The 15818-nt window shown below is 39.5% G+C and overlaps 1 non-coding gene and 2 pseudogenes across 1 annotated transcript; 1 reads left to right on the forward strand and 2 right to left on the reverse strand.

Moving 5' to 3' along the window:
* The first annotated feature begins 436 nt into the window (after positions 1-436).
* LOC125600713 lies at positions 437-543 on the forward strand. The gene has a single exon (XR_007333908.1). It is a non-coding gene; the product is annotated as a small nucleolar RNA R71 (small nucleolar RNA).
* A 5697-nt stretch (positions 544-6240) lies between these two features.
* LOC125600711 lies at positions 6241-9424 on the reverse strand (annotated as a pseudogene).
* Positions 9425-13269: 3845 nt separating this feature from the next.
* Positions 13270-15256, reverse strand: LOC125575184 (annotated as a pseudogene).
* Positions 15257-15818: the final 562 nt, after the last annotated feature.

A 15818-nucleotide genomic window follows, 5' to 3' on the forward strand; every position in this document is an offset into this window, starting at 1 on the left:
GTTGTTGGGATAGGATTTCTGTTGGTAGTTGTTGTACTGAAAATTGGGCTCCTTTTTGTACCAGCTACCATTATTGTTGATGAAACACAACTCCTCTTGACCTTCCAAACCCTCAACCTCATTGACAGCAAGTGGATCTTCCTGCTTGGAGTTACCAACAAACTTCAGCTGCTCTTGGGTTGCTTTTTCAGCAATGAGTAGGTCGATCTTGTCTTCCAAAGCTTTGATCTCTTTCCTCGTCTGCTTATCATCTGTTCTACTGCCTCTGTCGTGGTCTCCACTGTAGACTGCATCACTCTTTACCATGTTGTCAACCAGCTCTTCTGCATCCTCCTCAGTTCTCCCCAAGAAGAACCCATTGCTAGCTGTATCCAGTCTGGCTCTGTACTTAGGAAGAGCACCACGGTAGAATGTGCTCAGCAAGCTCTCCTTAGAAAAGCCATGGTGTGGGCATTGAGCTTGGTAGCCCTTGAATCTCTCCCAGGCTTCACTGAAGCCTTCCAAGTTCTTCTGTTGAAAGCTGGAAATCTCGTTTCTCAGCTTAGCAGTTCTTGAAGTAGAGAAAAACTTCTCCAAGAATGCTTTCTTGCAGTCATCCCAAGTGGTGATGGAGTCACTGGGTAGAGACTTCCCCCACTGACGTGCCTTATCCCCCAAAGAGAAAGGGAATAGCTTGAGTTTTAAGGCATCTTCGGACACACCATTGGTTTTTGACAACCCACAGTAGCTGTCGAACCTGTCCAAGTGATCAAATGGATCCTCTAGTGCCAAGCCATGATACTTGTTGTTCTCGATCACATTGAGGAGTCCTGACTTGATCTCAAAGTTGTTGACTGCCACAGCGGGTGCTCGGATTCCCAATCTATGACCATGAATGTTGGGACGGTCGTAAGTGCCAATGGGTCGAGCTGCTCGCTGTTGGTTTTGAGGTATGTCTCCCATATCAGTACTCAATCTCTGCAAGTGAGCCTGTTGCTCTTCTTCTCTTCTATTTCTAGCACACTCTCTCTCTAAAGCTCTGATGTCTGCAGCTATTGGAACTAGGTTTGATGGACCCCTGCTCCTCAAGTTCATACACCTGTAGATTAAAGGGAGGTGAAAAAAGAGAATCAATAACAAAAGAAAATAAAAATGACTTAGTCTCAAGCAAGTGACTAAATCTCAATGTTCAAATCTACTCAGAATTTGGCAACGGCGCCAATTTGATGTTAGGAGTTTTCAAGGCTCCTAAGACAAATGTTGTAGTATAGAAGATTGTCGAACCAGTTCTGAGGGATATCAAAGCACTGAGAATGCAAGTACTCACTTAATCTAAGTGCAACCAATGATTTAGATGGGTTTTAAACTACTACTAAACTAGAAAGCAATAACAGAATGATACTTTCTTGACTAAGGGAAAAGAGAACTCATGGGCATAGGGATTAGACCTTGGGTGATCAAGTATCGAACTAAAGATGGCAAATGATCAATCAAACTATCAACCTTAAGCCTAGACACAATTCTAAGCAAGCTCTATGTCTAGATGAATGCTCATTTGCTAACACATCTCAAACATCAAATGTCTTTGGTTGAATAATATGAAAGCAATCATTACTAACAAGTCTATTAGCTATCTTAGCACCTTTAACAACAAATGTCTTTGGCAAAGTATACTAAAAGCCTAGGAGAGTTGTCTCAGACATTTCATCAAACACCTTTTGGATGGGAAATGTCTATTGATCAACTTTTGAGTGGCCAACTCAGAAGATGCATTATGAATACTCTACTAGCAAGGAACAAGAATGATCTACACTAAAACATCCTAGAACTAACCTAATCACCATTAATCTCCCTAACCCATGAATTCAAAAGTGATTACTCACTAATCTCCATGATTCCTCTTGAACCCATATTGGATTTCAGATTAACCATGTAGAGAAATAGATAAGAAATCAACAAGAACACAAGATGAAAGCAATGAAATCTGAATCAAAAGAGGTTTTTTTTACTAGTTCTTCTCTAGAAAAGAGATTATTTTACCTCCAATGGCTTACAAAAGTACTTAACTTAGGTTTAGAAAGTGTAAAACATCAAAACAAATGACCAAAAGGTCCCTGAAATAACATAAAAAATCGTCCAAGCAAAACACCCGGAGTGACCTAGCATAGTCGCTCCAGGAGGTCACTCCCGACGCGTTTTTTCGTGTCTCGGCGCGTCAAAACGCGAGTGACTTGAGCTGGTCGCTCTGGCTGGTCGCTCTGGCTGGGAGTGACTTGAGCTAGTCGCTCTGGCTGGTCGCTCTGGCTGGGAGCGACCTCGGTAGGTCGCTCTGAGAGGTCACTCTGCGATGCTCGACCAGGATGGATATGCCTCTAGTAAATTGATCATAACTCCTTCATTACATCTCCAAATGACTTGAAACCACTTCCATTAGAAAGCTAACTCAATTTTCCGTGTCTCCACAAAATCTTAGCAACAGGAGATTTCTCTAAAGGCTCCATCCATGCTCATCTTTCACCTCCTTTTGGATCACAATGCTCCCAAACATCTCAAATCACTCCATGGCACACTCCAACACCTAATAAGGACAATGAATGCAAAATGAAACCTAGACATGGCTAAATCCTAATCTATATGATGAAAATGCTCATGGATGAATGGATAAAACAATGTAAATATGCAAGATATCATGAGAACAAGTGGATTTCGGAGGCTCGAGAGCTTGAGGAGCTTGCGGTTAGCTATTTTAAAAAGCTATACTCGTTGGAAGACGTGGAGACTGAGCCCCATGACCTACCTATGAGGGGATTTGTGAGTATCACTAGCCAAGAACATACGGTTTTGAATAAGAGATTCTCTGCAGAGGAAGTGGAGAAGGCGATTAGAGATATGGGAAGTTTCAAGGCGCCAGGACCAGATGGTTCCCAACCAGTCTTCTATCAAAGATGTTGGGAAACAGTAGGTGACTCTGTGGTTAGGTTTGTTCTTAATTTCTTGAGACGGGACATTACCGGAAGGAACAAATGATGCTCTAGTTGTCTTGATTCCGAAAATACTCAAACCAGAGAGCATTACTCAGTTTCGCCCGATCAGTCTCTGTAATGTGTTTTTAAAGTGATAACAAAAGCTATGGTCGGGAGGTTGAAGGTATCATGAATAAGTTGATTGGTCCTGCTCAGTCTAGTTTCATCCCGGGCAGGCTTAGTGCTGATAACATTGTCATAGTCCAAGAAGCTGTTCACTCTATGAGAAGAAAGAAAGGGCGAAAGGGTTGGATGATCCTTAAACTGGATCTGGAGAAAGCGTATGATAGACTGCGCTGGGATTTCCTAGAGAACACACTAAGGGCAGCTGGTCTATCAGCAGACTGGGTTGGGAGAATAATGGAATGCGTTGCTGGTCCAGAAATGAGTATTCTGTGGAATGGTGAGAAATCAGAATCATTTAAGCCATCGAGAGGGCTTCGACAAGGAGATCCCCTGTCACCGTATCTCTTCGTACTATGTATGGAGAGGCTCTGCCATCTGATAGATGAAGCAGTAGTGGAGAAGAAGTGGAAGCCTATTAGCCTGTCGAGAGGAGGGCCGAAACTCTCACATATTTGTTTTGCAGATGATTTAATTCTGTTTGCGGAAGCATCTGTGGTGCAAGTACGAGTGATAAGAAGAGTGTTGGAAACGTTTTGTAGAGCTTCTGGGCAGAAAGTGAGTCTCCCAAAGTCCAAAATATTTTTCTCTAGCAATGTCTCGAGAGAAAGAGGAGAACACATTAGTCGGGAGAGTGGCATTGCGTCGACAAGGGAGCTGGGGAAGTATTTGAGAATGCCGATCTTACAAAAGAGAATAAATAAGGATACTTTTGAGGAGGTCCTGGAGAAAGTGGCTTCAAGACTATCAGGCTGGAAAAAACAAACTCTAAGCCTCGCAGGAAGGGTTACTCTAACTAAGGCGGTCTTATCATCAATACCGGTACATCAGATGAGCACAATCTGTCTGCCAGCCAGTACTCTTGATAAGCTAGATAGTCTGTCAAGAAGTTTTGTGTGGGGAAGTGGTCAGCATCTGGTCTCCTGGGATAAAATTTGCAAGCCCAAAGCTGATGGGGGGCTTGGGATCAGAGTGTCGAGAGACATGAACAAGGCATTGATTGCCAAAGTAGGATGGCGCCTGTTACATGATGACAAGAGTCTATGGGCCAGAGTTTTGAGAGGCAAGTACGTAGTAGGTGACATTCAGGATCCAACGTGGAGAGTGGTGGGGAAGACTGCCTCGTCTACTTGGAGAAGCGTGGTACTGGGGATCAGGGAAGTAGTGGTGAAGGGGCATGTTTGGGTTATTGGTAATGGAAGGAGAATCAAATTTTGGACTGACAGGTGGTTGTCGGGTCAAGTACTTTCAGAGGCCGCGATCATCGATCTTCCAGAGGGTTTTGAGAATATAACTGTGAGAGAGTTATGGGTGGATGGTGGGGGATGGGACCTTACCAGAATTGCCCCCTTTATCAGCGAGGAGACAAGGCAGGAGCTCGCGGCAGTGGTGGTCGACACTATTACAGGAGCGCAGGACCGGTTGGGTTGGAGAGAGACACCGAATGGAGAATTCTCAGTGAGAACTGCGTACAATTTGATCACACGAGATGATGCTCCACGGCCACAAATGGGAAGCTTCTTTAAAAGAATGTGGCGTGTGGTGGCGCCTGAGAGAGTAAAAATGTTCCTCTGGCTTGTTGGAAATCAGGCAATAATGACGAACGCAGAGCGATTTCGACGTCATCTAAGTGGAACGGATGTTTGCCAGATTTGCAAAGGAGGAATCGAAACCATCTTGCACGTGCTTAGAGACTGTCCTGCGATGTCAGGAATTTGGGACTGTCTCGTCCCGACTAGGAAGAGACAAGCCTTCTTTTCAATGTCATTGTTTGAGTGGTTTTATCTGAATCTAAGTGATACGCAAGAGGGTAGTGGAGTTCCCTGGTCTACGACGTTCTCTTTAGCTGTTTGGTGGGGGTGGAAATGGAGATGTGGAAATGTGTTTGGTGATAACCAACTTTGGAAAATAGAGTTAAGTTCTTACGGAACTTGGCGACAGAAGTGATGGCAGCAAAGGATGCGGAGAGCAGGAAGTGGGACAGAGGTGATCGAACTGAAATCATGATAGGTTGGACGCCACCCCGTGTGGGATGGATGAAGCTGAATACGGATGGGGCCTCTCATGGTAACCCGGGACTGGCAACTGCAGGGGGTGTTTTGAGAAATGGTGACGGTGAGTGGTGTGGTGGATTCGTACTTAACATAGGGAGGTGCTCTGCTCCTTTGGCAGAGCTGTGGGGCGTTACTATGGACTTGTCATTGCATGGGAGAAAGGTATTAGTAGGCTGGAGGTGGAGGTGGATTCTAAGATGGTGGTGGAGTTCCTTACAATGGGAATTGGTGAGACTCACCCGCTGTCTTTCCTGGTACGGCTGTGCCATGGCTTTTAACAAGGGACTGGTTAGTCCGAATTCTTCACGTGTATAGGGAAGCAAATCACTTGGCTGATGGTTGACTCACCTTGCTTTTTCTTTTCCGTTTGGGTTTCATAGATTAGATACTGCACCTTTGGATGTTTTTAGTCTTTTGAGAGAAGATGTGGATGGACCTCTACGGCCTCGACAAGTTCGTTTGTAGTCTGAAGTTTTTTATTAAATAAATACTGGGAGTCCTTTTCTCCCAGTTTCCTACCAAAAAAAAAGAATTCAAGATGCTAGTTTTGCTAACACCATCTCCAACCCATCCAGTAAAATCTACTTTATCTTACCTCTATTTTTTCTCCTAAAATAGATATTGTTATTTTTTCCTCTTGTATGGATGTCCAACATAGGTTCAAAAGCATGTTCTTGATGGTTCTATATATGTATCTTTGTTGTGTGGTTAAAGAATAAAAACAAACTAATTCTTTTTTTATCTCGATTCACAATACTCTATAATAGAAGAAAAAATAGAGAAATTATCTCGATTCACAATACTTTATTATAGAATTCTGCTTTGGTCACTGGAAATCAGATTTAAGTTTAAACAAAGAGTCACAAGTTAAATTAGATTGTTCATATTTTGCTACAACCAAAAGCTTCACAAGATAAGTAGAGAAAGTACAAAAGGGCTTTTTGTGCAGAGAGAGAGATAGAGATTTCAGGATCTTAACCACAATTCATCATCTGAGAGATTTAGAAAAGAAAAAATTAGATTTCCGGTTATGTATACAAGACTTGATGAGAGGATGTGTCAGTGCTAATGCTTTTAATCTAAACGTGAAAATCTTTTGGCCAAACACTGTTCTGCTTTCCAGATTACAAGAATTGTTCCCTCCCTATCTCACAAACTGATAAAACACATCAAAACGCATAAAGAAAACACTATATAGCAGCAAATCTCAACCCACATCTCTCACTTCCTTTTCCAGAAGCACACGACCCATCTCTACGATGCAGCAGCCTCTTCCGAGTCACATCCAAAAAGTTTTCTGCCCTCCGTTTTCCCCCCATCACGTCTCTGACTCTTCAGCTTCTTCATCTTCAACTACAGTCGGAAGCGTGCCTTCTCTGCTGAAACTAGGGTTTAGGAACTTTGCCACAAAAGCCCATAACTTATAAACATCTTCAAAGTTCGTCAAAAGCTAAGAGATGCTGTCACAACCTCAAATCTCACATACCCTCCTCCTCCTCCTCCTCCTCCTCGCTTACCACCAGCTTCTCTCTGCAGATGCAAAGAGCTATCTCCCCCGCGATGATGATTTCTCGGGACATCCATCATCCGTATGTGACTCAAGATCCCAATACCAAGACACACACCTTCTCTCTCAGCAAGTTTTAAAACAACCCTGGACTCACAAACCTTTGCTCTTGTCTTTCACGTTGAAAGCAACCGCTGCTCCTCTCTCGTACTTTATCTTTGGCCCATATATCTGCACAAGACTGCCTGTTTCAGGCATCTTGAGTTGCAGCAAAGAGATCACAAGCCAGTTTATAAGGAACCTGAGTCTAGTTGTGGTTTTACTAAGACCTAACATATTCACATGATCGATATGGCTGCAAACAATCTCTGGCTCCCTTCTCTCCCAATCATCCTCGTTCTGGTTTTCACCATCGCTTTTTCGTTATACACACTTGCTAGAGAAGCTTCACCTTGGTCCAGACTATGACTCACACGGTCTATGTTAAACGAAACTCTTGTTCCTCTGCTTGGCTGTTCATCTTCAAGCCTCCCTCTTCTTCCCAGTAACCTAAACTCTCCTTCAGTCTCTCGTCTAATAGCATTCTCCTTCATATCAGAGCAGATCTTGGAGCTTGACCCATTTGTTCCAAACCCACATTGCTCTTCTTCCTGTATCTCTTGCGTCAGGAGACTACTCGAGTTCCTCAGGTTCCGTGACGGCGTTGAAAACCGACATAACCGCAGCATCAAACGAGAGGACATCTTTACCATCATACATAGGACTCTTTGCCACTGGTCTAGGCGACTGCCGTTTGCTTGTAAACCAGAACGGCGGCAACGGAGAGGCGATTTTATGATGGTTTAAAGGGTCAGAGCCAAGCGGACTATGCCCCAAATCGATCCAAAACGAGTTGTCTGACGACTCATCTTCACTAAAAGCTGGACTCTTCATCAACCCTCCAACCGAAACGCTCTCATTCTCTTCAAATGGTGCTGCTAGTCCCATCTCCATCGTCTAAAAGCTCTGTCTCAAACACATCTCTCACTTGCGCTGAAGTGTATGCGCCGGAGAAAGCCGGCATCTGAGCTCCTTTACGAGAAGCTTCCATAGTGGCAGCACCAGGTTTATAACCATCTTCGAGACCAACCAAACCGTCCAAACCATCTATTGAATCACTGAGATATAACGGATACTGAGGTGTGATCTTAACTATGCCTGAACCTGTTTTACCAGACTGGCTCTGGAGGTTTCCCATCACTGACTTCTTAATCAACAGACAACCAAACCCTGTAGGATCATGACCAAACACTTTATAGAAAGAAGTGATGATAAACTCCGGTCGAAACAAGGATAACCCGAGGGAATCCATATCTTAGGACCTAAAGAGCCAGCATCAAGCAGCACATGCCAGTTGTTCTGCTGAGCAAGAGCCATCCACTGGTAAGAGTACTTAGAGCCAGTGACTCTAGACTGCGCAGGGAACACAACAACCCAACCGCAGAGTCCTTCTTCTTCCTCTTCTTATGAGACAAACGCTTCTTCAAATCAGTCGAGCAGAGCTTCAACGTCGGCCATTTAAACCACGCGTTGTAAGCCTTAGCTCCCTTCTCTCTAGCGGTCTGAGCCATCCAGTTCACAGACTGGCTCTCGTGATCAAACATCGTCAGAAGCCTCTTGTTGGTATGAAAGGGGTAAGACTCAGCGAGCAGCCTAAACGCTGAGCCTCTACTAACGGTGAAGACAAGACCGTACTCACTCTCAGGGATGTTGAGGTAATCCATTATCCTACTCTTGAGATCGTGTTCAACAGTTCCACTCTCGGCTCCACCATAAAGCGCGTGGTTACTCAAATTAGCTGTGATCTCAGAGAGACTAAACGTGCAAGAGTCCCAATAATGAAGAGTCTGGAGATAAGAGAACAAACCGAACCCGCAGTAGTCAAGATACCTTGGAGTTGGAATCCGACAAGTGAGAATACTCGTCAGATCTCAACTGATCGACTTTCTCAGACGTCTCGTACTTGGGGTACATTGTGAGGAACTTGCTGAAAGCTTCGAGGAGCTGAGGGATGTCGTCTTCTGATTGGAAGTCACGCTCAGCGGCTAGGGCCGTCGCGCGGAGGAACTCGCGCTGAGCGTGGAGTCTGGCTAGGGATCTAGACCGGCCCAAGCTCTCGTCTTCTTGGTCGATGTCTTGAGATTTGTGGAGGGAACCGTTCTCGGAGGCGTCCTCGAGAGCTTCCCTGAGCTTGTCTTCGTAGAGCTTTCGAAGCATGGAGGAGGAGGAGGAGGAGGAGTCATGTCTCCTCCTGCTCTTGCTCTTGTCTAAGATGAGAGCAGCGCAGTGGTGGATTTGCTTCCACAGAGGGAAATGCATAATCTTTCTGGAGATTTAGCTGCAAAAGGAGGAAAGACCCATAAGAATTGAACAGATCAAGAAGGTGAGTGAGACCTCTCTAAAGACGGAGACTTTCAGTGAACCCAGAAGATAAAGATTCAAAATTAAATGATTTTGGGGGTTTAATCAAACGAATTTCACGGAGTGGAATCCAAGAAACCCTAGGAACAGAACAAACAGAACAGAAGGGAACGAAGAAGAAGATCTTTTTTTGTTTTTTGTTTTTGTTTTTGTTTGTTTGTTTGGAAGATTAGATAATAAATGCAAAGCTGAGTCCTTTCACCACCAATCTCTCGTTTCATTTACTACTCTCTCTCTTTCTACTCAGTGGGCTTTCTCTCTCTCTCTCTAGCCTTTCTTTTTTACAGGTCCGGTCAAAAAGGCATTGACTTTATTTTACACAAAAGCAGAGAGAGAATAGTGGTGGCTCCTCCTCCTCCTGCGTTTAGGGTTTTCAGCTTATTTCAATTTCTGTAATCATTATTTACTCTTTTAATTAAAGAATCTTCTAAGCTCATTTTAATGCATTTATGACAGACTGTAATGTTATATACAAATACAACTCTATTTATTATTACTAAATTGTTTATTGAAGCAAAAGTAAATAAACACAAATTTGTATTTTTCTGTTATTAAAACATATTTTTGTCGTATATTGTGCCCTGAATAACGTATGAATTAGTCACTCTGGCAGTAACGAAAAAATGTGATTCGCTTGAATATAAAGAAATAAAAACTACTGTCCACATTTTAGGATTATTCGATCTGTTGATATATTTGAAATCTTTTTAAACCTTATGGTATTTTGTGGCCAATTTAAGAAAGTAAAAAGGGCTTTGAGTAGATATGTTTAACAGACAATATATATATATGCGTATTAAATATGTTAGGTTGCGAACTGTGGGAAGATTCTTGCTCTTAGACTCCACATTTAAGGAAAAGATTTGCCAGAATATTTATTCAAATTAGATTAAAAAGAATTCTACATGACATATTGACAATTAAAAACTTTATCAACAATTTTCATATACTTTGTTTTATCTATACTATTAAAAGGTAAGGAGTCTTAAAAAATCTACTTAAACAAGGTTGTTAAACCTATTCACTAGAAAATTAATATGTCTTATTTTATACTTACATTAATTAATCAAAACTATCAGTATTATTAATAGGGAACAACCCAACTGCCTATCATCATTATATCACCAATATATTTTGCATCTAACATAGCCTTTTACACATTAATATTTTGAATACATTATTATTCACTTCATTAAGCGAAGAAAAAGTCAAAACAAATAATAATATGCAATGTACATATTTTCAACCTTATATAAATAACCAAACAGAAAAAATCAAAATGCTACTGGTCGTGATTAAATTAGTGGGTATGTTATCCATGTATTTTTTTAAAATCTATGTATGAACTTACAAAATATATTCAAGGTATTATGTATATTTTCAATACAAACTAAATCCCTATAAAATGAACCATATAATATATACTTAACTCTCACCATTTTCATGTATTTTCTTGAATCTATGTATTTTTTCAAATACATATTTTCTAGAGATTTTTATCATATTTTCAGTATAAATCAAACCCTATACCCTAAACTATATTTCCATAAAATTCTAAACCATATATCCTAAACTTTATTTCATATATTTTTAAACTATAATCTCATTTCATATACATTTACTTTATATGACAAATCAAATAGTTTATTTAGTTTTATGTATTGTTATAAAACATGAGAAGTTAATCAATTTCTTAAAAAAGTGTTATCAGATATTTCCGGGATTTTATAAGGACAAATCAATAGTTATTTAGTTTTATGCATTACCAAAGAATACGAGAAGTTTAATGATTTTTAAAAAAAAGTGTTATCAGGTTTTTATGGGTTTTACCAGAGGGTAATCGGTGTCGGTTCATATGTTAATTAACAATTTTTTTTTATTTATCTGATTTTAATTAACATTTTTTCTTTAAATCTGAATTTTGTGGAAACATATCAGTTGGTAAGAACCTTTGATAGAATGCTACATGAAAAACATAAGTCAGTCCATATTATATACATCAAGGGTTTATCGGTTCAATGTAGATCTGGATCAGATATAAAACACTCGATATATTTCAATTTGTCTGTTATTATATGTGTACCCCCAATAAAAGAGTTAAATAATTTGTAAAAACATAATGCTTTCTTCGCACCATTTAAATGTAGATACACTATCAATCCCCAACAGTCGGCTTCGGTTCGGGTATTTGGGTTTTTAGTGTTTTGGTTCTAGAAATTTAGGAGCCATTCATGTATTTACAAAATTTGGTTTGGTTTAATTCTGTTGGGTTATTGAGGTTTTGGTTCGGTTTGGTAATAAACTTAGGAACCGACTAATATCCCAAAAATGTGGATCCAATTCAGTTCTGCTTCAGTTCTGTTTTTTCAGGTAATTTCTGATTTATAGATAAAATATTGGATCATTTGGGGTTTTCAGTTTAAATATCAGATAATTCAGTTTTTTCGAATAATTCAATTTTTCGTGTAAGTTGGTTTGTAAATAGTAGTTTGAGGATATTTGGTTATTTGGAAACTACATAACATTATTAATTTTAGGTATATACTTTGTATTTAAAAATTCATGTACCTTTTGGTTTTCAGTTCAGTTTTAGATTTTTGGCTCCATAGATATAGGATATGATTATTTATTTATGAAATGCATTTCAATTCTGATTTCGTGTATTCGAGTTTGATGTGGTTTGGTTCACGGTTCCATATAAATGTGCCTAGACCTATACACTATTTTATATAGAAATTAATTTAAAATATTTTTTAATTTTGAAAATAAACCCGCGCTTTTAAGCGCGGGTCAAAATCTAGTGTTTGTTATGTTTGTTATATTTTTTATTTTTGTTGTCATCGTGTTTTGTTTTATTAATTTTAGTTATTCTAGCATGGATTTAACTCACATTTCTTATTTTCCTGAAAAAAGTACATCACATAATATTTTATATATTCTATTTTATGGATAGGCAAATAAACCAAATCTGAATATCCAGACCAAACTTGACCTAGTGAAAATAAATCCAAACCAAACTGAATATGACACAAATACCTAATGAATCTTGTTCTACGATATTTCGGATTATGAGTTTTTATCCGAACCGAATCATAATTCAAATATATCTGGAAAAACTTGAAAAATTGAAAGTCTCAAAAGAAAGTCATACCAAATTCGAACCCATCTTAAAGTACATAAATATTCTAAATATTATTGAGTGCCTAAATTAAATATCTAATACATGAATAATTAACTTAAATATTAAGTTTAATATATATTTTGATTTTCGATAAAAAAAATTAAAGCTTTTATGTTTTGAAATTTGCATTTCAAGTTTAGGTATTTATAAGCTGGTTCTGTCCAAGAGCTTGTGGTAAAGTGGTAAGAGAATGGCTTGGGATGTAAACACATTTCAAATTAGATCCACCTGCCATGCGAAACTAAGTCACATGTGACTTGGACACCTACATAGATATGGGCATTTGCTTTCGGCCCATTTGAATACCCGACGAGAGGATCTATATCTATGAACTGCACCTCTCCTTGTGGATTAGTCTAGGTTCTTAGGCTTGGGATACCCAGATTAAAAAAAAAACTTGATTCTGAAATTTAAACATTGTTGTGCTTTGTTTTGAAGTTTAACTAATGTTTCTTAATTTTATAATGTTGTTATTTGATAGTTTTAACTTGTTTATGTTTTTCTCCTCTTAACTTCTTTATGTTTTATAGAGTTGTTTATGCTTCTGAATCATTTCACCAAACTTTTGTTGGTGAAATTGTTTAAACTTGCCATGTTTGTGAACTAAAGTGTGTACTTTTGAATCACAAACAAGGATTTGGGTAAGTGGAATCTGATAGAACCAAGACCAATTTAAAATGAATTCAACTAGGTTTATGATGTGTGTTACTACTATATCAGAATCATTAGAAACAAAAGAGGTTAATATTGTAAAGGAGCTTGAACAAGCAACCAAAACACATAACATAGAGTCAGAGAGACGCTTGTTCAAAAAAAAAAAGAGAGAGTCAGAGAGTCATAACAGAGAGGGGAACAAAAGAGGGTTAAGTTATGAAGAGGAGCAACACTAAAAAAAATGACAGAGGGGGGAAATGTGAGCGAGAATGAGAGATAGCTTTCTATCTAAAGGCCACTTTGGCTCCTTCGACGCTGCCTTAGTCGTGCACCAATACTATCTGGATTAGGTTCCTCAAGAGCCGCTTTCCTCTTGCTTCGAGTAATCACAGAGCTGCCAATGCTCTCTGAATTGGGTTCGAGAGATGCTCTCCTCTCACTTCTCCTTACACCAGTCTTTGCCTCCTCGCTGAGAACCTCAATATTTTCATGAGCTTTTAGATGATCACTAATGACCTGAAGATCATCCGCCGAACGCCGAAGCAGCAGCTCAGTGACCTTTTAGCTGAACTCGGATTCTCGTCTTTTGTGTTTTCATCTTCCTCTTTCTTCAAGGAATCACCATTTTGACTTTTCATAATCTGAAGCTCCGGTACCTCATTAGGGAGATCATCATCATCAGCAATGTCCGGAAGTTGTTTTGCTTCTTGAAACGAGAGTGATCTCTTTGCAGAAGCTTGATTCGGGGTGGCCTCATCACTCTGCGCCCGTTTGGTTTGAATCAGATAATGCGCCACAGACTTGTAGCCGAGTTTAGCTATCTAGAAACAATACCAAGAAACAAATCTTGAGTCTATTCAAAAGTAACATAAACACAAGATAAAGAGCAAATGAGTGATATATAAAAAGAATAACGCACCCTTCTATAAATCGGACCAGTTGGAACCCATCCTTTATGATTCCGGCACAAACTGCAGTTGCAAATCCCGCGACAAACAGGGCAAACCCACTCTCTGGATTGTCAAGAGCTTCAAGCACATGTTCCCCATATCTATTCATCAACAGAACAAAACACATTCAACACCAACAAGAAAAAAGACTACATTGCTAGTGATCTTACACAAATGTGTGTTTGAGAAAGAAAAAAGGAGAGTAGTCACCTCATGAACAAACAATCACCACAGAATTGTCCTTGGACCAAGTCGCATACACTGCACTGTGTCCGATGACCGAGCGTTTTCTGCCTGTAAAACAAACACACACACACTGAACCGTTAAGCAATTTTGTGAGTTTGGCCAAACTGGATTCAAATTTCTGTGTAAAGAGGGACTAAAACACACACATAGAAGCATTAAGCAACTTGGTTTCAAAGAGTTGAAAAAAAAAACAAGTTCGTTTCAAAAAACACACACTAAAAGCATTAAATCAACTTCCTTAGTACTTACTTGTCTTCAGCTTAGATTCAGATCTGTTTAACGAGGTTCTAAACACACACTGAAGCATTGAGCAAGTTTGTTTTAACAGATGCGAAACCAAGTTCTCTTATGACAGAAAAGGAAACACTAAGAAAGAGTAAACCTGCACTGGTGACAAGTTTTGCCCTTGAAGGGATCATAAATCCTTTTCCATCCTTGCCATAGCCATCAACAAAGCAAGTCCAGCTTCGTTCTGTGTTCCCAAGCAGCTTCTCATGCACCTCTGTGTAAACCTCCACCCTTGGGCCTTCAAAAATCAACAAGCTCTCTCCTTTAGACTTTTTACCCTTCACATTGTCTCTCTCGTTGTAGGTAACAGGAGTTGTGTTCTCCAACCTGAGAAGAATTACAAAAAGAATAAATCAAACCCCTAATTTCAACTGAAAAATCCCAACTTTCTCCAGCAAAACCCTAATTTTTCAATCGGAGAGCGAGAGGAAGAAGGAGATTATACCGGGAAGATCGACGGGAAGGAGCGGTGGGAGGAGTCGATTTCGGAGCCGGGTTGGAGTTACCGAACGGTCTTTTACCGGGTCGGGTCTCGGATTGGAGTTTTCTCGCGAGATTCAAGATGCCGAGGTTCTGCATGCGCTGAAGATTCTCTTGATCCTCTCTTCTCGGCATTGCTCGTAGAGAGAGGCCTTTGGGTTTCCTAGGATCTCTGGTGGATTATTAGGGTTTGATTTGGGCTTTGAAGCTTCCATTGCTGTTCTCATGGCGAGCATGATGATCACACTGCTTTTCAGATTGCACTGATCTCTCTCTCTCTCTCTCTCTCTTTGTCTTCTCGTCTCTCACTGCTGTGAAGAATTTGTTTTTTTGTTTTAAAGATAAGACTGCAACGGTCGGATTTTTTATTTGAAAATGGGCATGAATATGGGGAAATGTGTTGGTTTTCCCTTTTAAATTTTTGTTTAACAATTTTGATTTGATGGGACTGCAATTTTTTTTTTAATTGCTACTTTGTAAATTACAGCTGGATAATAGGTGAAGAATATAGAAATATTATTTTATAATAAATAAATATTTAAATTTAAATAATAGATAAAATTACCATAACCTTTTTTTTTGGCAACAAAATTACCATACCTACTTTCTCTTGCAAATCACAGAAAAAGGAACGATATCCAATTTGTAGGTAATGTCCCAAATGAAAAAGTAAGTTCAAGTTTTGAGTAGGTTGCAAAAAAAAAAACAAATGATCTCACCTTCTTGACCAGATTACAACCTAATCTTTTCTTAAACAACATTTTCTCATTTTCTGATAAAATTTCACCTATATTATAAAAAAATGATTCATGATTGTAAAATTTTTAAACGTACTTCAATATTTGATACTAGTCTCTTTAACTCAATTTTTA

The sequence above is a fragment of the Brassica napus genome, unplaced genomic scaffold (genome assembly GCF_020379485.1).
Source record: "Brassica napus cultivar Da-Ae unplaced genomic scaffold, Da-Ae ScsIHWf_2362;HRSCAF=3049, whole genome shotgun sequence".
In the NCBI taxonomy this organism is placed as follows: Eukaryota; Viridiplantae; Streptophyta; class Magnoliopsida; order Brassicales; family Brassicaceae; genus Brassica; species Brassica napus.